The sequence below is a fragment of the Apium graveolens genome, chromosome 10 (genome assembly GCF_009905375.1).
Source record: "Apium graveolens cultivar Ventura chromosome 10, ASM990537v1, whole genome shotgun sequence".
NCBI lineage: Eukaryota > Viridiplantae > Streptophyta > Magnoliopsida > Apiales > Apiaceae > Apium > Apium graveolens.
This window is the reverse complement of record NC_133656.1, coordinates 214,900,186-214,916,293: the sequence shown is the minus strand read 5'-3', so window position 1 is coordinate 214,916,293 and position 16,108 is coordinate 214,900,186.

Sequence of the window (16,108 nt, the reverse complement as noted above, 5' to 3'; positions counted from 1 at the left end):
TAAAGGAACAGATTCAGAGACAGAAAAGACTTTATTCTGTTAAGTCTGACAGCAGATATGTTCCAAAGTACAGAAATCACAATGGTAATATTGTTGATATGAAGCCTAATACTGCACAGATCAGAACATATCTTGGTATTAAGGGGCTTGAATTCAATCTAGAGTCTAACAAAGCTTATGTCATAAGACTAGATCGGGAGTTGAGAAAAGCAAAGATTAATGATCTCAGAGCTGCAATATTTCAAACTGGTGAAGATACTGCAGAGCTTAAAGATGTCAAATGGAGAATGATTGATGAACTCAGATATGCTGAGAAATGTTTGTTGAAGAATTATCTCAGAACAACTCCTGACATCAGAGAGATTGGAAAATGATGAAGCCAAGTTGAAGATCTACAACTGCTTAAATTCTGATATTTATACAGGTTGAAGTTGTTATCAGAAGTTGAATTGGTAAAAACTTTAAGGACTGTAAGTTGTAGTTATCTTGTCTATTTCTCATGCATTTGTACTTAATGTTTTTGACATCATCAAATATCTGTTAAACTTGTATATTTTGTTAATTTACAAGTTGGGGGAGATTGTTAGATATATTTGATAATGTCATGGCTAATATGTTTTATGTTTAGATTTCAGATCTTATTTGAACAGAACAAATCAGTACTTAACTGATCAGTACTTATACTGGAAGTCAGAACTTAAGGTACTGGAAGTCAGAACTTAAGGGATATCAGTACTTATGTTATCAGGAGATAGATATCAGAACTTAAGTGCTGAAGGACGATCAGATAAGGACAGTAGCTGATTAAAGTTAAGAAGATCAAGATAAACATAAGAAGAGATATGCATGAAGAAGGAATTCCGTGAAGAATGGAATACTTGGAATAGAAGATATCTGATTGATATATTTTAGGAAGCAGAATTATATTCCATATCAATTAGCGAATATCTTGTAACTGTGTAGTATATAAACACAGAAATAGAGTTTACACTAGAGGTGTTATCATTATCGAGAATATTATTTATTATAACTCTAGAAGCTCTCGTGATATTTTGTTCATCACTGAGAGATAACAGTTCCAGATTGTAACAGAGTTTATTGTTTAAATAAAGTTTGTTTTCTGTTACATAAGTTCTTGAAGTTTGATTTGATTGTAATAAACACTGTATTCACCCCCTCTACAGTGAAAGTGTGTAGTATATAAACACAGAAATAGAGTTTACACTAGAGGTGTTATCATTATCGAGAATATTATTTATTATAACTCTAGAAGCTCTCGTGATATTTTGTTCATCACTGAGAGATAACAGTTCCAGATTGTAACAGAGTTTATTGTTTAAATAAAGTTTGTTTTCTGTTACATAAGTTCTTGAAGTTTGATTTGATTGTAATAAACACTGTATTCACCCCCTCTACAGTGAAAGTGTGACCTAACAAGTGGTATCAGAGCTATCTGTTAACACACATACAGTTAAAGATCCAAACACAATCATGTCTGACACAGAAACTCCAACTAAGCCTACCAAAACTGAGGAATCATCAAAGATATCAACTCAGAGTCGATATGAGACTATCAGAGTTCCCATATTGAGACCATCTGAATATCCCATATGGAAGGTAAGGATGACCATGTTTCTGGAAGCAACAGATCCAGAATACCTTGATAGAATCAGGGAAGGGCCTCACAAACCTACCAAGCTCGCTGTTGTAGTTGCAGGTGAAGCAGCAATGACCGTACCAAAGGAAAAGACTGATTACACTGCTGAAGATATAGCATCTATTGCTAAGGATGCCAAGGTACGTCACTTATTGCATAGTGCCATTGATAATGTAATGTCAAACAGGGTAATCAACTGCAAGACTGCTAAGGAGATATGGGATGCACTGGAGACAAGGTGTCAAGGAACTGAAACAGTTAAGAAGAACAGGAAGACAATACTCACTCAAGAGTATGAACACTTTGACTCTAGGACTAATGAGTCATTGACTGATGTATATGATAGATTTGTCAAACTCTTGAATGACTTGTCATTAGTAAATAAGGAGTATGATCTTGAAGATACAAACCTCAAATTCCTGTTAGCTCTTCCTGAATGTTGGGATTTGAAGGCAACAACAATAAGAGACAACTACAATCTTGATGAAACAACTCTTGATGAAATCTATGGAATGCTCAAGACCCATGAACTTGAGATGGAACAAAGAAGCAAGAGAAAAGGAGGAAAGTCAAGGACAGTTGCTCTCAAGGTTGAAGAGGAATCCCCCAAACCACCTTCCTCAAAGAAAGATAAGGGTAAAGCTCTTATCATAAAATCTGATACTGAGTCATCAAGTTCTGAGAGTGATGATGACTCAGATTCTGAAAGCTTGCCTGAAACTGATGCTGATGAGGAGATGATGAAGCTGTGTGCTCTTATGGTGAAAGGAATCACAAAGATTGCATACAGGAAGTTCAGGAAGGGAAAGATGTTTTCCAGGAAAGGCATAAGTTCTGATAAGAAGAATTTCAGAAGATCTGAAGGAAAAGGAGGAAAGTCTGACAGAGGAGATTACGCTAATGTTAAATGTTATAATTGTGGTGAGAAAGGCCACATATCTCCTGATTGCAAGAAGACCAAGAATGACAAAGGCAAAGCTCTTGTCACAAAGCAGAAAAGCTGGACAGACACCTCAGACTCTGAAAGTGAGGAGAACTATGCATTGATGGCAAATGCTGATAAATCAAGTTCTGAGAGCAGTTCTGAAGCTGCTGAAACAAAGGTACCTCAGACTAGTTATGCTTTTCATACTGATGATATTGATGAGTTGAGAAGATATCTTAAAACCATGTTTGTTAGTTATAGAGATCAAACTTTAACATGTGAAAGATTAACTTCTGAAAATCTTGCTTTTAAGAAAAGAAATGATTTTTTAGAAAAAGAGTTAGTCATGTTTCATCAAACTCAGCAGGATAGAGATAATGCTTTTTATATTAGGGATGAAGTGCTAAAAATGAATGAATCTCTAAAAACTGAGTTAGAAAAGGAGAGAGAGATTATCAGAACTTGGACTAACTCTGGCAAAACAACTCAAAATTTGCTAAGCAGTGGAAACTGGAAAGAGGGTTTAGGCTATGGAGTAAATGAAAAAGGAACTGTAGAAATTAAGCCTGTTGATAAGCAAAAGCCGAAGTTAAAACCTGTTAAGTTTGTAACTGAAAAATCCGAAAATGAGAAATCAGAAGTTAAAAAGGAATTAGCTTCTGACAAACTAAAACAGGAAAAGACAGCTGAAGTTAACATAGGCTTAATGACGAAGAAGCAGCTTAAGCATAAGCTGAAAGATGTTAAGGATGCAAACAAGGTAAAATCACCTAGGAAAAACAGGAATGGAAAGGAAGGTGTGAATAAAAGCAATAACTATAAATCTGTTCCTGATGCTCCTAGGAAAGTATGTCATAACTGTGGAAGTTCTAACCATCTGGCTTCTTTTTGCAGGAAGAATAAGAATATTAACTCCTTATATACAAAGTCAGGAGTTAAGAGTCAGTCTGTTAGATACAAACCACAAAATCCTTGTTTTCATTGTGGTAGTTTATGGCATTCCATTTATACTTGTAAGGAATATCATAGTTTGTACTATGATTATTATCAAATAAAACCTTCTTTAAAGAAAGTTTCTGTTGTTCCTTCTAGTATAAGGTCTGATAAGAAAACTGTTAACATAAAATCTGATGTTAAATCCGCTGCAAATGTTAACAAACCTAAAAAGGCCAAAGGATCCAAGCAAGTCTGGGTCCTTAAAACTAATAATTAGTGGTCTTTTTGATTGCAGGGCAACAGGAAAAATATTCTAGTTCTGGACAGTGGATGTTCAGGACATATGACTGGAAATAAGGCCCTGCTATCAGACTTTGTGGAGAAAGCTGGCCCAAGTGTTTCTTATGGAGATGGCAACATTGGAAAAACCTTGGGATATGGCAATATCAATCTTGGGAATGTCATTATTAAAGATGTAGCTCTGGTCTCAGGACTTAAACACAACTTACTGAGTATAAGTCAAATCTGTGACAGAGGTTATCATGTTGATTTCTTTGCAGAACATTATGAAATAGTTAGTAAATCTAAAGGAAAAATTGTTCTGAAGGGATTCAGGCGTGGTAACATTTATGAAGCTAAGCTTTCAACAAGTTCTGATGGTTCTGCAATCTGTTTAGTGAGTAGAGCCTCAACTGAAGAAAGCTGGAATTGGCACAAGAAACTCTCTCATTTAAACTTCAACAAGATAAATGAACTGATCAAGAAAGATCTTGTGAGAGGACTGCCAAAATCAGTGTTTGTTCCTGATGGTCTTTGTGACTCATGTCAGAAGGCTAAACAAAGAAAATCTTCGTTCAAGAGCAAGACTGAATCATCAATTCTTGAGCCTTACTATCTACTTCATGTTGATCTATTTGGTCCAGTGAATGTCATGTCTATTGCAAAGAAGAAATATGCGTTGGTCATAGTAGATGAGTTCACCAGATACACATGGGTGTATTTCTTGCACACAAAAAGTGAAACTGCATCTATCCTGATTGATCATGTCAAACATCTGGATAAATTGATCAAAGATTCTGTGAAAATTTTGAGGAGTGATAATGGCACTGAATTCAAGAATTTGATAATGGAAGAGTTCTGCAAAAATCATGGAATAAAGCAGGAATTTTCTGCTCCTGGAACTCCACAGCAAAATGGAGTTGTTGAAAGGAAGAATAGAACTCTAATTGAAGCTGCACGAACAATGCTTGAAGAAGCAAAGCTTCCAACCTATTTCTGGGCTGAAGCTGTGCAGACTGCTTGTTTTACTCAAAATGCAACACTCATTAACAAGCATGGAAAAACACCATATGAGATGATGAAGAACAAGAAGCCAAATCTCAAATACTTTCATGTATTTGGATGTAAGTGTTTTGTTCTCAAGACTCATCCTGAACAGCTATCCAAGTTTGATCTAAAAGCTGATGAGGGAATCTTTGTAGGATATCCACTTTCTACAAAAGCCTTCAGAGTCTATAATTTGAGAACAAAAGTGGTCATGGAATCTATCAATGTCTCTTTTGATGACAAGAAGATCACTGGACTTGAAGATTGCATTGATCATAATAAGCTGAGATTTGAAAATGAAGATTCATATTCTGATACCTCAAGTCCTGACAGTCTAAGTCCTGATACTGTAAATTCTGATGGATTAAACTCTGATGTTATTGAAACTGTGGTGACTACGTCAAAGGAAGATGCACCACTGCAGGGGGAGCATACTCAAGATTTTATCACATCTCAAGAAGCATCAGAACATACATCTGGCTCGTCAAATTCTGATTCGTCAAGTTCTGATAAGCCAAGTACTGACAGTGCTGAAAATCTAAATACTGAAGGATCCAACTCAGAGAGTATAGTTTCAGGGGGAGCATCAGAAAATGAAATCGAAGACAGCATGAATTATGGGGGAGCATCCAGTTCTAGAGAAAATCTTCCATCTGCAAGGAAGTGGACAAAATCACATACACCTGATTTAATAATTGGAAATCCTGAGGCAGGTGTCAGAACTAGAACAAGTACTTCGAATGAATGTCTTTACAATTCTTTTCTCTCTCAGACTGAGCCAAAGAAAGTGGAAGAAGCTCTTCAAGATGCTGATTGGGTGCAAGCAATGCAGGAAGAGTTGAATGAATTTGAAAGAAACAAAGTCTGGACCTTAGTGCCAAGACCCAAGAATAGATCGGTTGTTGGTACAAAGTGGGTATTCAGAAACAAAACTGACAGTGATGGCATAATTGTAAGGAACAAGGCAAGGCTGGTTGCAAAAGGATATTCTCAACAGGAGGGAATTGACTATGATGAAACATTTGCTCCAGTTGCTAGGTTAGAAGCCATAAGGATATTCATGGCTTATGCTGCTCACAAAAAGTTTACTGTCTTTCAAATGGATGTGAAAAGTGCTTTTCTCAATGGAGAATTGGAAGAGGAAGTATATGTTGAACAACCTCCAGGCTTTGTAGATTCCAAACATCCAGATTATGTCTACAGGCTTGATAAAGCACTTTATGGACTTAAGCAAGCTCCTAGAGCATGGTATGAGACTTTAGCTCAGTTTCTTCTGGAAAGTGGATTCAACAGAGGAACTATTGACAAAACATTGTTCTATCTCAACCATGGCAAGGACTTACTTTTGATCCAGATTTATGTTGATGATATCATTTTTGGGTCTCCAAATGACAAACTTTGCAAAAAGTTTGCCAATCTAATGCAGTCAAGATATCAGATGAGTATGATGGGAGAACTTAGTTATTTTCTGGGCCTTCAAGTCAAGCAGAGTGAAGAAGGAACTTTTATTTGTCAATCTAAGTACACCAGAAACTTGCTGAAAAAATTTGGAATGCAATACTGTTCAAGTGCATCCACTCCCATGGCCACTGCAACAAAACTGGATAAGGATACTGGTAATTCAGTAGATATTACTGATTACAGAGGTATGATTGGCTCACTTCTCTATCTAACTGCTAGTAGACCAGATATCATGTTTGCTACCTGTCTTTGTGCAAGATTTCAAGCAGATCCAAGAGAACCTCACTTAACAGCTGTAAAAAGAATCTTTAAGTATCTTAAAGGAACAGCTGATCTAGGATTATGGTATCCTAGAGAATCAGATTTTAAATTAATAGGTTACTCAGATGCAGATTTTGCAGGTTGCAAAATTGACAGGAAAAGCACAAGTGGAAGCTGCCAATTTCTTGGAGGCAGATTGGTTTCTTGGTATAGCAAGAAACAAAAGTCAATTTCCACATCAACTGCAGAAGCAGAGTATATTGCTGCAGGAAGCTGCTGTGCACAGATTCTCTGGATGAAGAATCAGTTACTGGATTATGGGTTAACATATTTCAAAATCCCTATTTACTGTGATAATCAAAGTGCTATTGCTATGACAGGTAATCCAGTTCAACACTCTATGACAAAGCACATCAGCATCAGGTACCATTTCATCAGGGAACATGTGGATGAAGGTACAGTGGAATTGCATTTTGTTCCCACAGATCAACAAGTAGCAGATATCTTCACAAAACCACTGTGTGAAGCTACCTTTTCAAAATTGGTAAATGAACTTGGAATGATTTCAGGTTCTTTCTCTAAATCTGCTTAAACTTGTTCTATGTTATCAGACTTTATGATCAGTATTTACAGAATTAATCTCTTTGTATATTCTGTGCATTAATTGATAAATGTCTTCAAGTACTGACTGTTGTCTGATATATGTGTCTAAACTCTGATAAGTGATATGTCTGTTTCAGTAACTATTCTATCCTATGAGGATAACTGTGCTAGATACTGACCTACTAGTCTTCAATAAACAAATGATCCCATGAAAGAAGTAGTTATTTCTGTGGAAATCTTATGACACAAGCAAATTCTGATAACTGAGCTTAGTTAAGTTTACTTTGTATATCTTATTACTAAGTCACAAATTAGAATAATGTTACTCATCTGTTTAAGTTCTGATTCTAGTAAAACTGCTGAATGTACTAAGTGCTGATAAACCTCACTTATCAAAAGAAGAAGAACAAAAATCAAAAAATAATATCAGGTACTCCTTTGAGATCTAGAGTAAAAATGTGAAAGGGACGACCCAAGTGCATTGCTGGTATTAAGTAAATATGCATTAGAAAAGCAAAATATTTTCTTGGTGACTTTTCACACTCTATGATTACTGGAGAAATACTCTGATAATAGCATAAATTCTAATAAACAGTCGTGACTCACTTACACTGAGAAGCCTCTGTAAAATAGAATTTCAAAAGATGCATAAAATTAGCACAAAAACAGTAGAGGTGAACTCATGCATGAACTCATTTATCAGTAGGTTTCAGGATAATGACAGATCTTTAGCAAAATTTTAATTATGACTTACTTCTAAGATGTACTGAAGTAGATCAGACTTTACTCTTTGTCTGTTATTTAGCTTAATGCACACACACATCACTCCATATGAATGATGAAATTTCTGTGGTGGTCTATGTTATTTTAGATAAACAGTCATTGTGTCACTTCTGCACAAATTCTGAGGACAAGTTCTAGTTACACGTTCTGATGATTAATTTCTGACGTTCATAACTAAGAACTTGTATGAGTATTTACTAAGATAGATATTCCTTGTTCGAGTTAAGACATTATGTTCTGATGACTGTTAAGTTCTGGTATAGGTCTAAGTTCTGATTTTTCAGTCTAACCCTTTACTTAACTTATCTGTGAGTAAAATTTGGTAACAGTCTCAGATTAATTTCGAAATGTTGAAGTGGAAGATTAATAGTCTATGGTTAAAACATAATGGCACTCGTTCTTGAACAGTTCACTCTTGTTCCATGTGCACATTCCTTTTCCAATGACTGTTATTCTTTTTCAAAGTCTAGGGAGACGAGGTAGATTTAATTCTACCTGTCTGCATTCAATATCTTCGCGTCTCCTGGCATTCTCTTGCCTATATCATCAGCCACTTCACTTTAGCCCTTTCATCAATTTTTCTCACAATCTTAACTTCATATTCTTTTTCAAAACCATCATGGTTCGATACAACATGTTTTTGAATTATCAAAATTTTCATATGGAGCTAAGCTGCGCCGACTGGCAGCAGGAGTGGCATGTAACTGCCATTCCTGAAGAGATATGGGGCTCTGTCCCACAGGCGGTGCTGAACCAACTTATGTTCTTCGAGATGGACTACCAGCTTCATCTTGATCGATTGGAGGCGGAACGGCGGGAAGCTATCCATCAGCAAGAGCGAATCATTCGACTCGCCATCTTGTTTGTCGAAGATAGGAAGAGGAAGATGACTTAATCTCGTCTTCTTCCTGTTCTTCTTCATCCTCAGCTTTGTCAGGCTTCTTAGCTAGGACTAAAGCTGTTGACGTTAGGATTAGAAGCTTAGGGAAAATCTTGTATTGATGTAATTTCTATTTCATTTATGTATTGACTTGATATATTAATGAAAATTGTTTTTACTTCAAGATTTTGTCTCTGAGTTATTTTATCTTGTGTTGTTAAATCCTGCTTGATATTCTGATGACCATTTAAATTTTGTCTTAAGTTCTGATTTAAGTTCTGATTCTTTGTCAGCACTTATTCATCGAAATTATCTCGGTCATTTTTAACATGATTCATTTTCAGAATATTAATGTTGCAGTGCAAAATAACCAATCAGTGATAACGGGTTAAAATTTGAATTGTTCCCATTGATAAATGGAACAGTTTTTCCTTGAAACTCGGCAAATGGGTAAGTATTGATTACTGTTTTCTCGAGCCCAGTAACTATCCGTTATTACTGCATGTCTGACAGGTGTCCAACGGTAATATTTCTTTTGTATAAGTACAGCAGAGAGAAGATTTCTTTAATCTTTTTAATTTCTTCATCTTCTATCTCTCTTCTTACTTTTACTCTCCTTCACTTTACTATTTCCGTTGTTTTCATACAGATATTATCTCAAACACCTAACAGGCATACTTGAATTTCAATATTTTTCACATGGCACCAAAGGATTTAATCATTGATGGAGCAAAGTTTGTTCCAAACAACTATGCTGCAATTCTTGATCATGCTGACGCTCCATCTGAATTGCATTTTGTGCAAGATCTTCTTGCACATAGTGAGGTTGGGTACGCCTTAACTCAGCCTGAATTATTTTCAAGTCAACAAGTTCTGCGGTTCTGGAGGACTGGAATTTTTGATGATGGTGGTAAACGAGGAACTCCCAGTATTATCTTCCAAGTGGGTGATTCTTCCTATGTAGTCACTCCTGGTACAGTACGAAGAGCATTACATCTTCCAGAAGATTGTACCTTCTCTATACCAGAGGAATCAGAACTTCGGGGGTTAATGACTGATTTGGGATATGAACAGAGTCTGACGAAACTTGGACAGTTGAAACGGGCTCATATCAGAAGAGAATGGAGTTTCTTCTTCGATTGCATCACCAAGGCTTTTGGGAACAAATGTTCTAATTATGATGCTATCCCAATTCTGAGTCAGCACATCGGGTATGCTATTATCCATCAAACTCATTTTGATTTTGCAACTGGAATAATTGGTTTTATTGGGGATAGGATGACAGAGGATCGAGATGTTGTTTATATTGCTAGATTCTGTCAACTTATTTATACGTATTGTACTGCTGAACCCCAGTTAGTCAGCACTCAAACCCCACCTTTTAAGGTTGCAAAAAGGTACTTTAACGACCTGATAAATGCTGACACAAAGAAATCAATGGTGAGACAATTACAGATTCCTCAGTCTGTGAAACAGATTCTGGTAAATGCTGATCCAGCTACTTACAAATCTGTTTACTCAAATGTTCAACCAACTCACCATAACCAAAATCCATCAACCTCAGTCCCTACCTCTCATTCTACTCAACCTACCCTCAGAACTTATCTCAAATCATATCTCTCCACTTCACAGACTGCTCAACCTTCTTCTTCAGCACCTACTGTGAAGCCTACATCCTCTAAGCCAAAGAGAACAAAGACTGTTCCTCAAACATCTCAGAAGAAGAGGAGGATTACTTTGAGAGATGAAACAGATTCTGAAGATCAGGTTCCTTCTTCAGAACCTATGATTTATGCAGCTGAGAAGGCAACTTCTCAGAAGGATTCTGCAATTGGGGGTTCTAGGCTTCTCAAGAGGCTTAGACGTATGACTGTTCCTGCAACTCCCAAGGAATCCAAATCAACAAGGAAGAACAAGAAACAGAGGGCACAGAGGCCAGTTTCAGATGATGAGGAGGAAGCAGCTAAGGAAGGGGATCAGGAATCTCTGATCTCACAAGACAAGGAATTTGCTCCAGTCACTTCTTCTCCATCAACTCCATTTCAGGAACCTGTATCTGACAAGGCTAATTTACCTTCTTTATCTCTTGTTGATCCAGGCACAAGTGCTGAAATTGATATTCAGAACTTGGTTGTGCCTGAAATACTTTTCTTAGAAGCTCCAACAGCAAATAATCCTTCCACAACACCTGTTACTGATGCTGTTCAAACTCCTGAGTTATCACTAACACCTTCTCTGCATCAAGATGATGATCAGATTTTAGGTGAGCATCAGGATATGGCTGTTGATCAGAACTTAGTATCAGATCAGCAATTAGAGGATGTTGAAGCCTCCATTGCTACTCATACAGTTGTCTTATCAGAAGATACTGATTCTTTAAGTTCTGATGCTGCAAATGTTGGAGATACTGGTGAAGCTGCTACAATTGTAGATGCTGATGCAGCAGGTCCTTCAGGACATACTCCTCCACTGACTCTTCCTAAGTCTGAACTGCTAAAGGAGTTTGTTATCAGGGATGCACCAGTACCTTGGAGTGAAACTCCTGCAGGACAGGAGTGGACTAAGGAATGGAACTCAGTTTCATGTGTTCCAAATGCTTTACATCTTGCTGAGCACTTGACTAAAGCTGATGAAATGTTAAATTCTGATGATTTTAAAACCCAGCTTAGAGTCACTGCATTGAGTACTAAACATCTACAAGGTCTTCATTCCAACACTCATGCAGAGCTACACAAGATTCAGGAGAACTTTATTAAACAGGAACAAGTTTGGAAACTTGATAAGAAAAAGTTCTTCCAACCTACCATTGACAGGGTTGCTTATATTGAGAAAACTCAAGAGAAGCAACAAGCTCAGATTGATCAAATTCTGACAAATCAAGCTTCTCAGCAATCGCAACTTACTGAAATCCAGACCTCAGTGGAACTACTTATCTCTCTTTTATTACCTGCTGATGCCAAAAAGGGGGAGAAGGTAATTAAGTCCAAATGCAAAACCAACAAGTCACTGCAAGGACAGGATGATGGAAAAGATGACCAAGGAAACTCTGGAATGGGTAGTGGTCATAGTCAAGGTAGAAGATTTACATCAAGACAAGCTAGTCACAGAACAAGTTCTGATACTGGGAAAAGAATAAGTTCTGCTGCTGGTAAAAGGATAAGTTCTGATGAACTTCTAGATCTTGATGAGGAAATGTCAAGACAGTTATTTCTTCAAGAAAATCCAGGGATGGACTTGGAAAGTTTAAAGGAAGAAGAAGCCAGACTTAAATCAGAGAAAGTCACATCTAAATCTGAAGCTTCTGGTAAAAAGTTACTTCCAAAACCTAAAGGCATTGTGATCAAAGAGAGGATACATACTGAAGAAACTTTGGCTAGATCACAACCACAGATAGATCCAAGATCCAAGGGTAAAGAAAAGGTTGGTGAACCTATCAAGCCTTATGTACCTCCTGAGGAAGAAGAAATTACTGATGAAAACATAATCTTGCTCTGACTTCAAGAAAAATTCTTAAAACAACCTCTGACATGGCTCAAGTTGTTCAGAGTCAAGAAATTGTAAGTTCTGATATTCAGAAGAAGCAAGTAACCTCTGACAGTGCTCAAGTTAACTTGATATCAGAAGATAAATCTAAAACACTCCTACCAGGATTCACTAAAGCAAAACAGACTCAATCTTTGAAGACTACTTTAAGTGGTTTTGAAGCAAGAGTAGTTACTGGAAAGGAAGCTAGAGATAAAACTGGATTGGGAAGTGCTGATGAAAGAAGAGTACACAACACTACTGATGATCCAACTTCCTTGAGTGAACCAGGTATTGGAGCAACTCCTGAGAGATTGAATCAACTAGAATCTGTACAGATGGTTTACCATACCTACTTGAAAGAATACATCATGTTGTATTTCATGACAGATGGTAGGGTTTATCATATAAGACAAAATGCCATTCCATTGAAGTATTTTGAAGAATTGGAGCATGTATTATTCTTACTTCAAGTGGATGACAGAATAACAGAGACTGCTGCAAACTACTTAAAGGAACAGATTCAGAGACAGAAAAGACTTTATTCTGTTAAGTCTGACAGCAGATATGTTCCAAAGTACAGAAATCACAATGGTAATATTGTTGATATGAAGCCTAATACTGCACAGATCAGAACATATCTTGGTATTAAGGGGCTTGAATTTAATCTAGAGTCTAACAAAGCTTATGTCATAAGACTAGATCGGGAGTTGAGAAAAGCAAAGATTAATGATCTCAGAGCTGCAATATTTCAAACTGGTGAAGATACTGCAGAGCTTAAAGATGTCAAACGGAGAATGATTGATGAACTCAGATATGCTGAGAAATGTTTGTTGAAGAATTATCTCAGAACAACTCCTGACATCAGAGAGATTGGAAAATGATGAAGCCAAGTCGAAGATCTACAACTGCTTAAATTCTGATATTTATACAGGTTGAAGTTGTTATCAGAAGTTGAATTGGTAAAAACTTTAAGGACTGTAAGTTGTAGTTATCTTGTCTATTTCTCATGCATTTGTACTTAATGTTTTTGACATCATCAAATATCTGTTAAACTTGTATATTTTGTTAATTTACAAGTTGGGGGAGATTGTTAGATATATTTGATAATGTCATGGCTAATATGTTTTATGTTTAGATTTCAGATCTTATTTGAACAGAACAAATCAGTACTTAACTGATCAGTACTTATACTGGAAGTCAGAACTTAAGGTACTGGAAGTCAGAACTTAAGGGATATCAGTACTTATGTTATCAGGAGATAGATATCAGAACTTAAGTGCTGAAGGACGATCAGATAAGGACAGTAGCTGATTAAAGTTAAGAAGATCAAGATAAACATAAGAAGAGATATGCATGAAGAAGGAATTCCGTAAAGAATGGAATACTTGGAATAGAAGATATCTGATTGATATATTTTAGGAAGCAGAATTATATTCCATATCAATTAGCGAATATCTTGTAACTGTGTAGTATATATGAATTATTTTTATGTCACATCCATTACCGATGCTCTATTGAGTAAAAACAGATATTGTTTGATTGTCATTGTTATTAAGACTACGATATATATAATTATTTGTAATTTATTTATTAGATAATTATAGTTTTTGAATAATCATAAATACATGTTATTCGAGTAATTTACTAAATAACAATTAGATATACACATGACCAAAATATCTAGCATATAAATAAACGAGACCAACATAATTTACTCATATATATAATAAATAATAATTTGCACACGCACATGTATACACACACATGTGACTTTATCTTTACCAGTATTAAAAGATTCAATTTTAATGGTGTATTTTAGAGTTATTTATATATATATACTATAAAAAAATAACAAAAATCTTTTATGTTCTAAAAATAAAAATGATCAATTAAATTTAAGTTATATTTCATTGTGTTGAAAACTAAATAGATTATGTCAATTTTAATTTATGAATTGACAATTATATGATATCTTATAAAATAAACTTTGTTTAATAAGCTAAGTACACGGTCGAGATCAACTTTTGTTTATAAATCAAGACATTAGCAATGATATTAAATCAACATAAACGTTGAATTAAAAATAACATTTTTCTTACAAAAAATAAACTTATATCAATTGTAGTATAAATTTACTTTGTTGAATATTACGCTTGCAGGTTTTGACCACTTTAATTATACATTACTAATCATTTTAAATTAAGCAAGGTAATTGCAAATTTGTAATGACTTTAGTTATAAAATATCTCATTACTCCGGTTTTATTTGACCAAAACTCAAAAAAATTATTCGACTCTGCAATATATATATGTTAACTTTTTAGTTTTTTTATAAACATGTCGACAATATTTGATGGATTAACTTCAATTTTTTCCTTTTACACGTACAGTGACTACCGTGCTTATATTCATCTAGTAAATACAAATTACACCACATAAACAAGAAAATATGTATTATGATTAATGAGATATATTAAAAACGTTATCAACGTTATTTATGTTTTAACATGTAAATCATACACATTGATAAATAATTAACTTGTATTTTATATGGTTTAGACGTTATACAATATTTAGTAATAAGAAAACGATCAAGAATTTTACTAATATAATTATTTAGTGTAAAAAAAACTAGAAATGACTCGTGTCTCGCACAGGTTATTATGTTAGTTTAAAAATTATGTACGTTCATCGGTATAAATTTCAAACTTCAAAAGAATAAACTGACATTTAACTACCTCTACAATTATAATTATAATTGTTCATTCCTCATTTTGTATTAATTATTTTTCAAACTTACAATTTTAAGTATTTTTTATAATTTGAATTAGTACTTTCACTGATATTTGATAATCGGCCTACAATAATAAAGTTAACTCACAGCAGGTGCGTTCGGTTACAAATTCAAACTCGATAATGTGTAAAATTAAACGAGCTGAATTCGGTTAGAAGTTTAAATTCAATTATATGTAAAATCAAACGAGTCGGCTCACGCAACTTGTTAAAATCAGGAGCTCATTTAGTCATACCGTATGACTCGCACGAGTAGCTTCATACCCATGGCCCGTGCAAGTCATTGTGGAGCCTTAGGCGAAAGTTGAAATTTGAGACCTTAAATATTTTTTTTAGACGATTTATATTATTTAAATGATATTTACTTTTTTGTGAAGAAATTTGTTGGTCTCTTTATTATATTGTTAATTAAATTTTTATATCAAAAATATTTTATTTTTATAGTGTTTAAAATTATATGAATATAAGTAAGCAATCTTTTCAAATTATTTAATATTATTATAATTTTAAATTTTAGCAAATTGTTTAAAATAAAAATGCTAAAAACTGAGTTATTTAAAAGTATTTATCATTAAAAACTATAACATTAACAAAAAATAAAATAAAATAAATTTTATTTAAGACAAAGGAATTTTAAATTATTTACATTTATAATAATAAAATTTTATATTTTAAGGAAAAGGTTGATATAATAAATTTTATAAAAGCAAAAATTAATTTTTGGGGCCTTCAAACATAAGCATCGACATCATTATTTGAACTTTCAAATTATTAATTAAAAAAATATATATAACTACAAAATTTTTGGGGCCTTTTGAAGTTGGAAGTAAAGACCGTCTAACTCGCTAAACTGAGCATGAACCCTTCTCAATCCGTCTCTACTAGTAAAATTAAATAAGTTGACTTTAAGACACAAATCTAATCTCAAATTATTAAATGAAAGGATTCGACCTAACTTA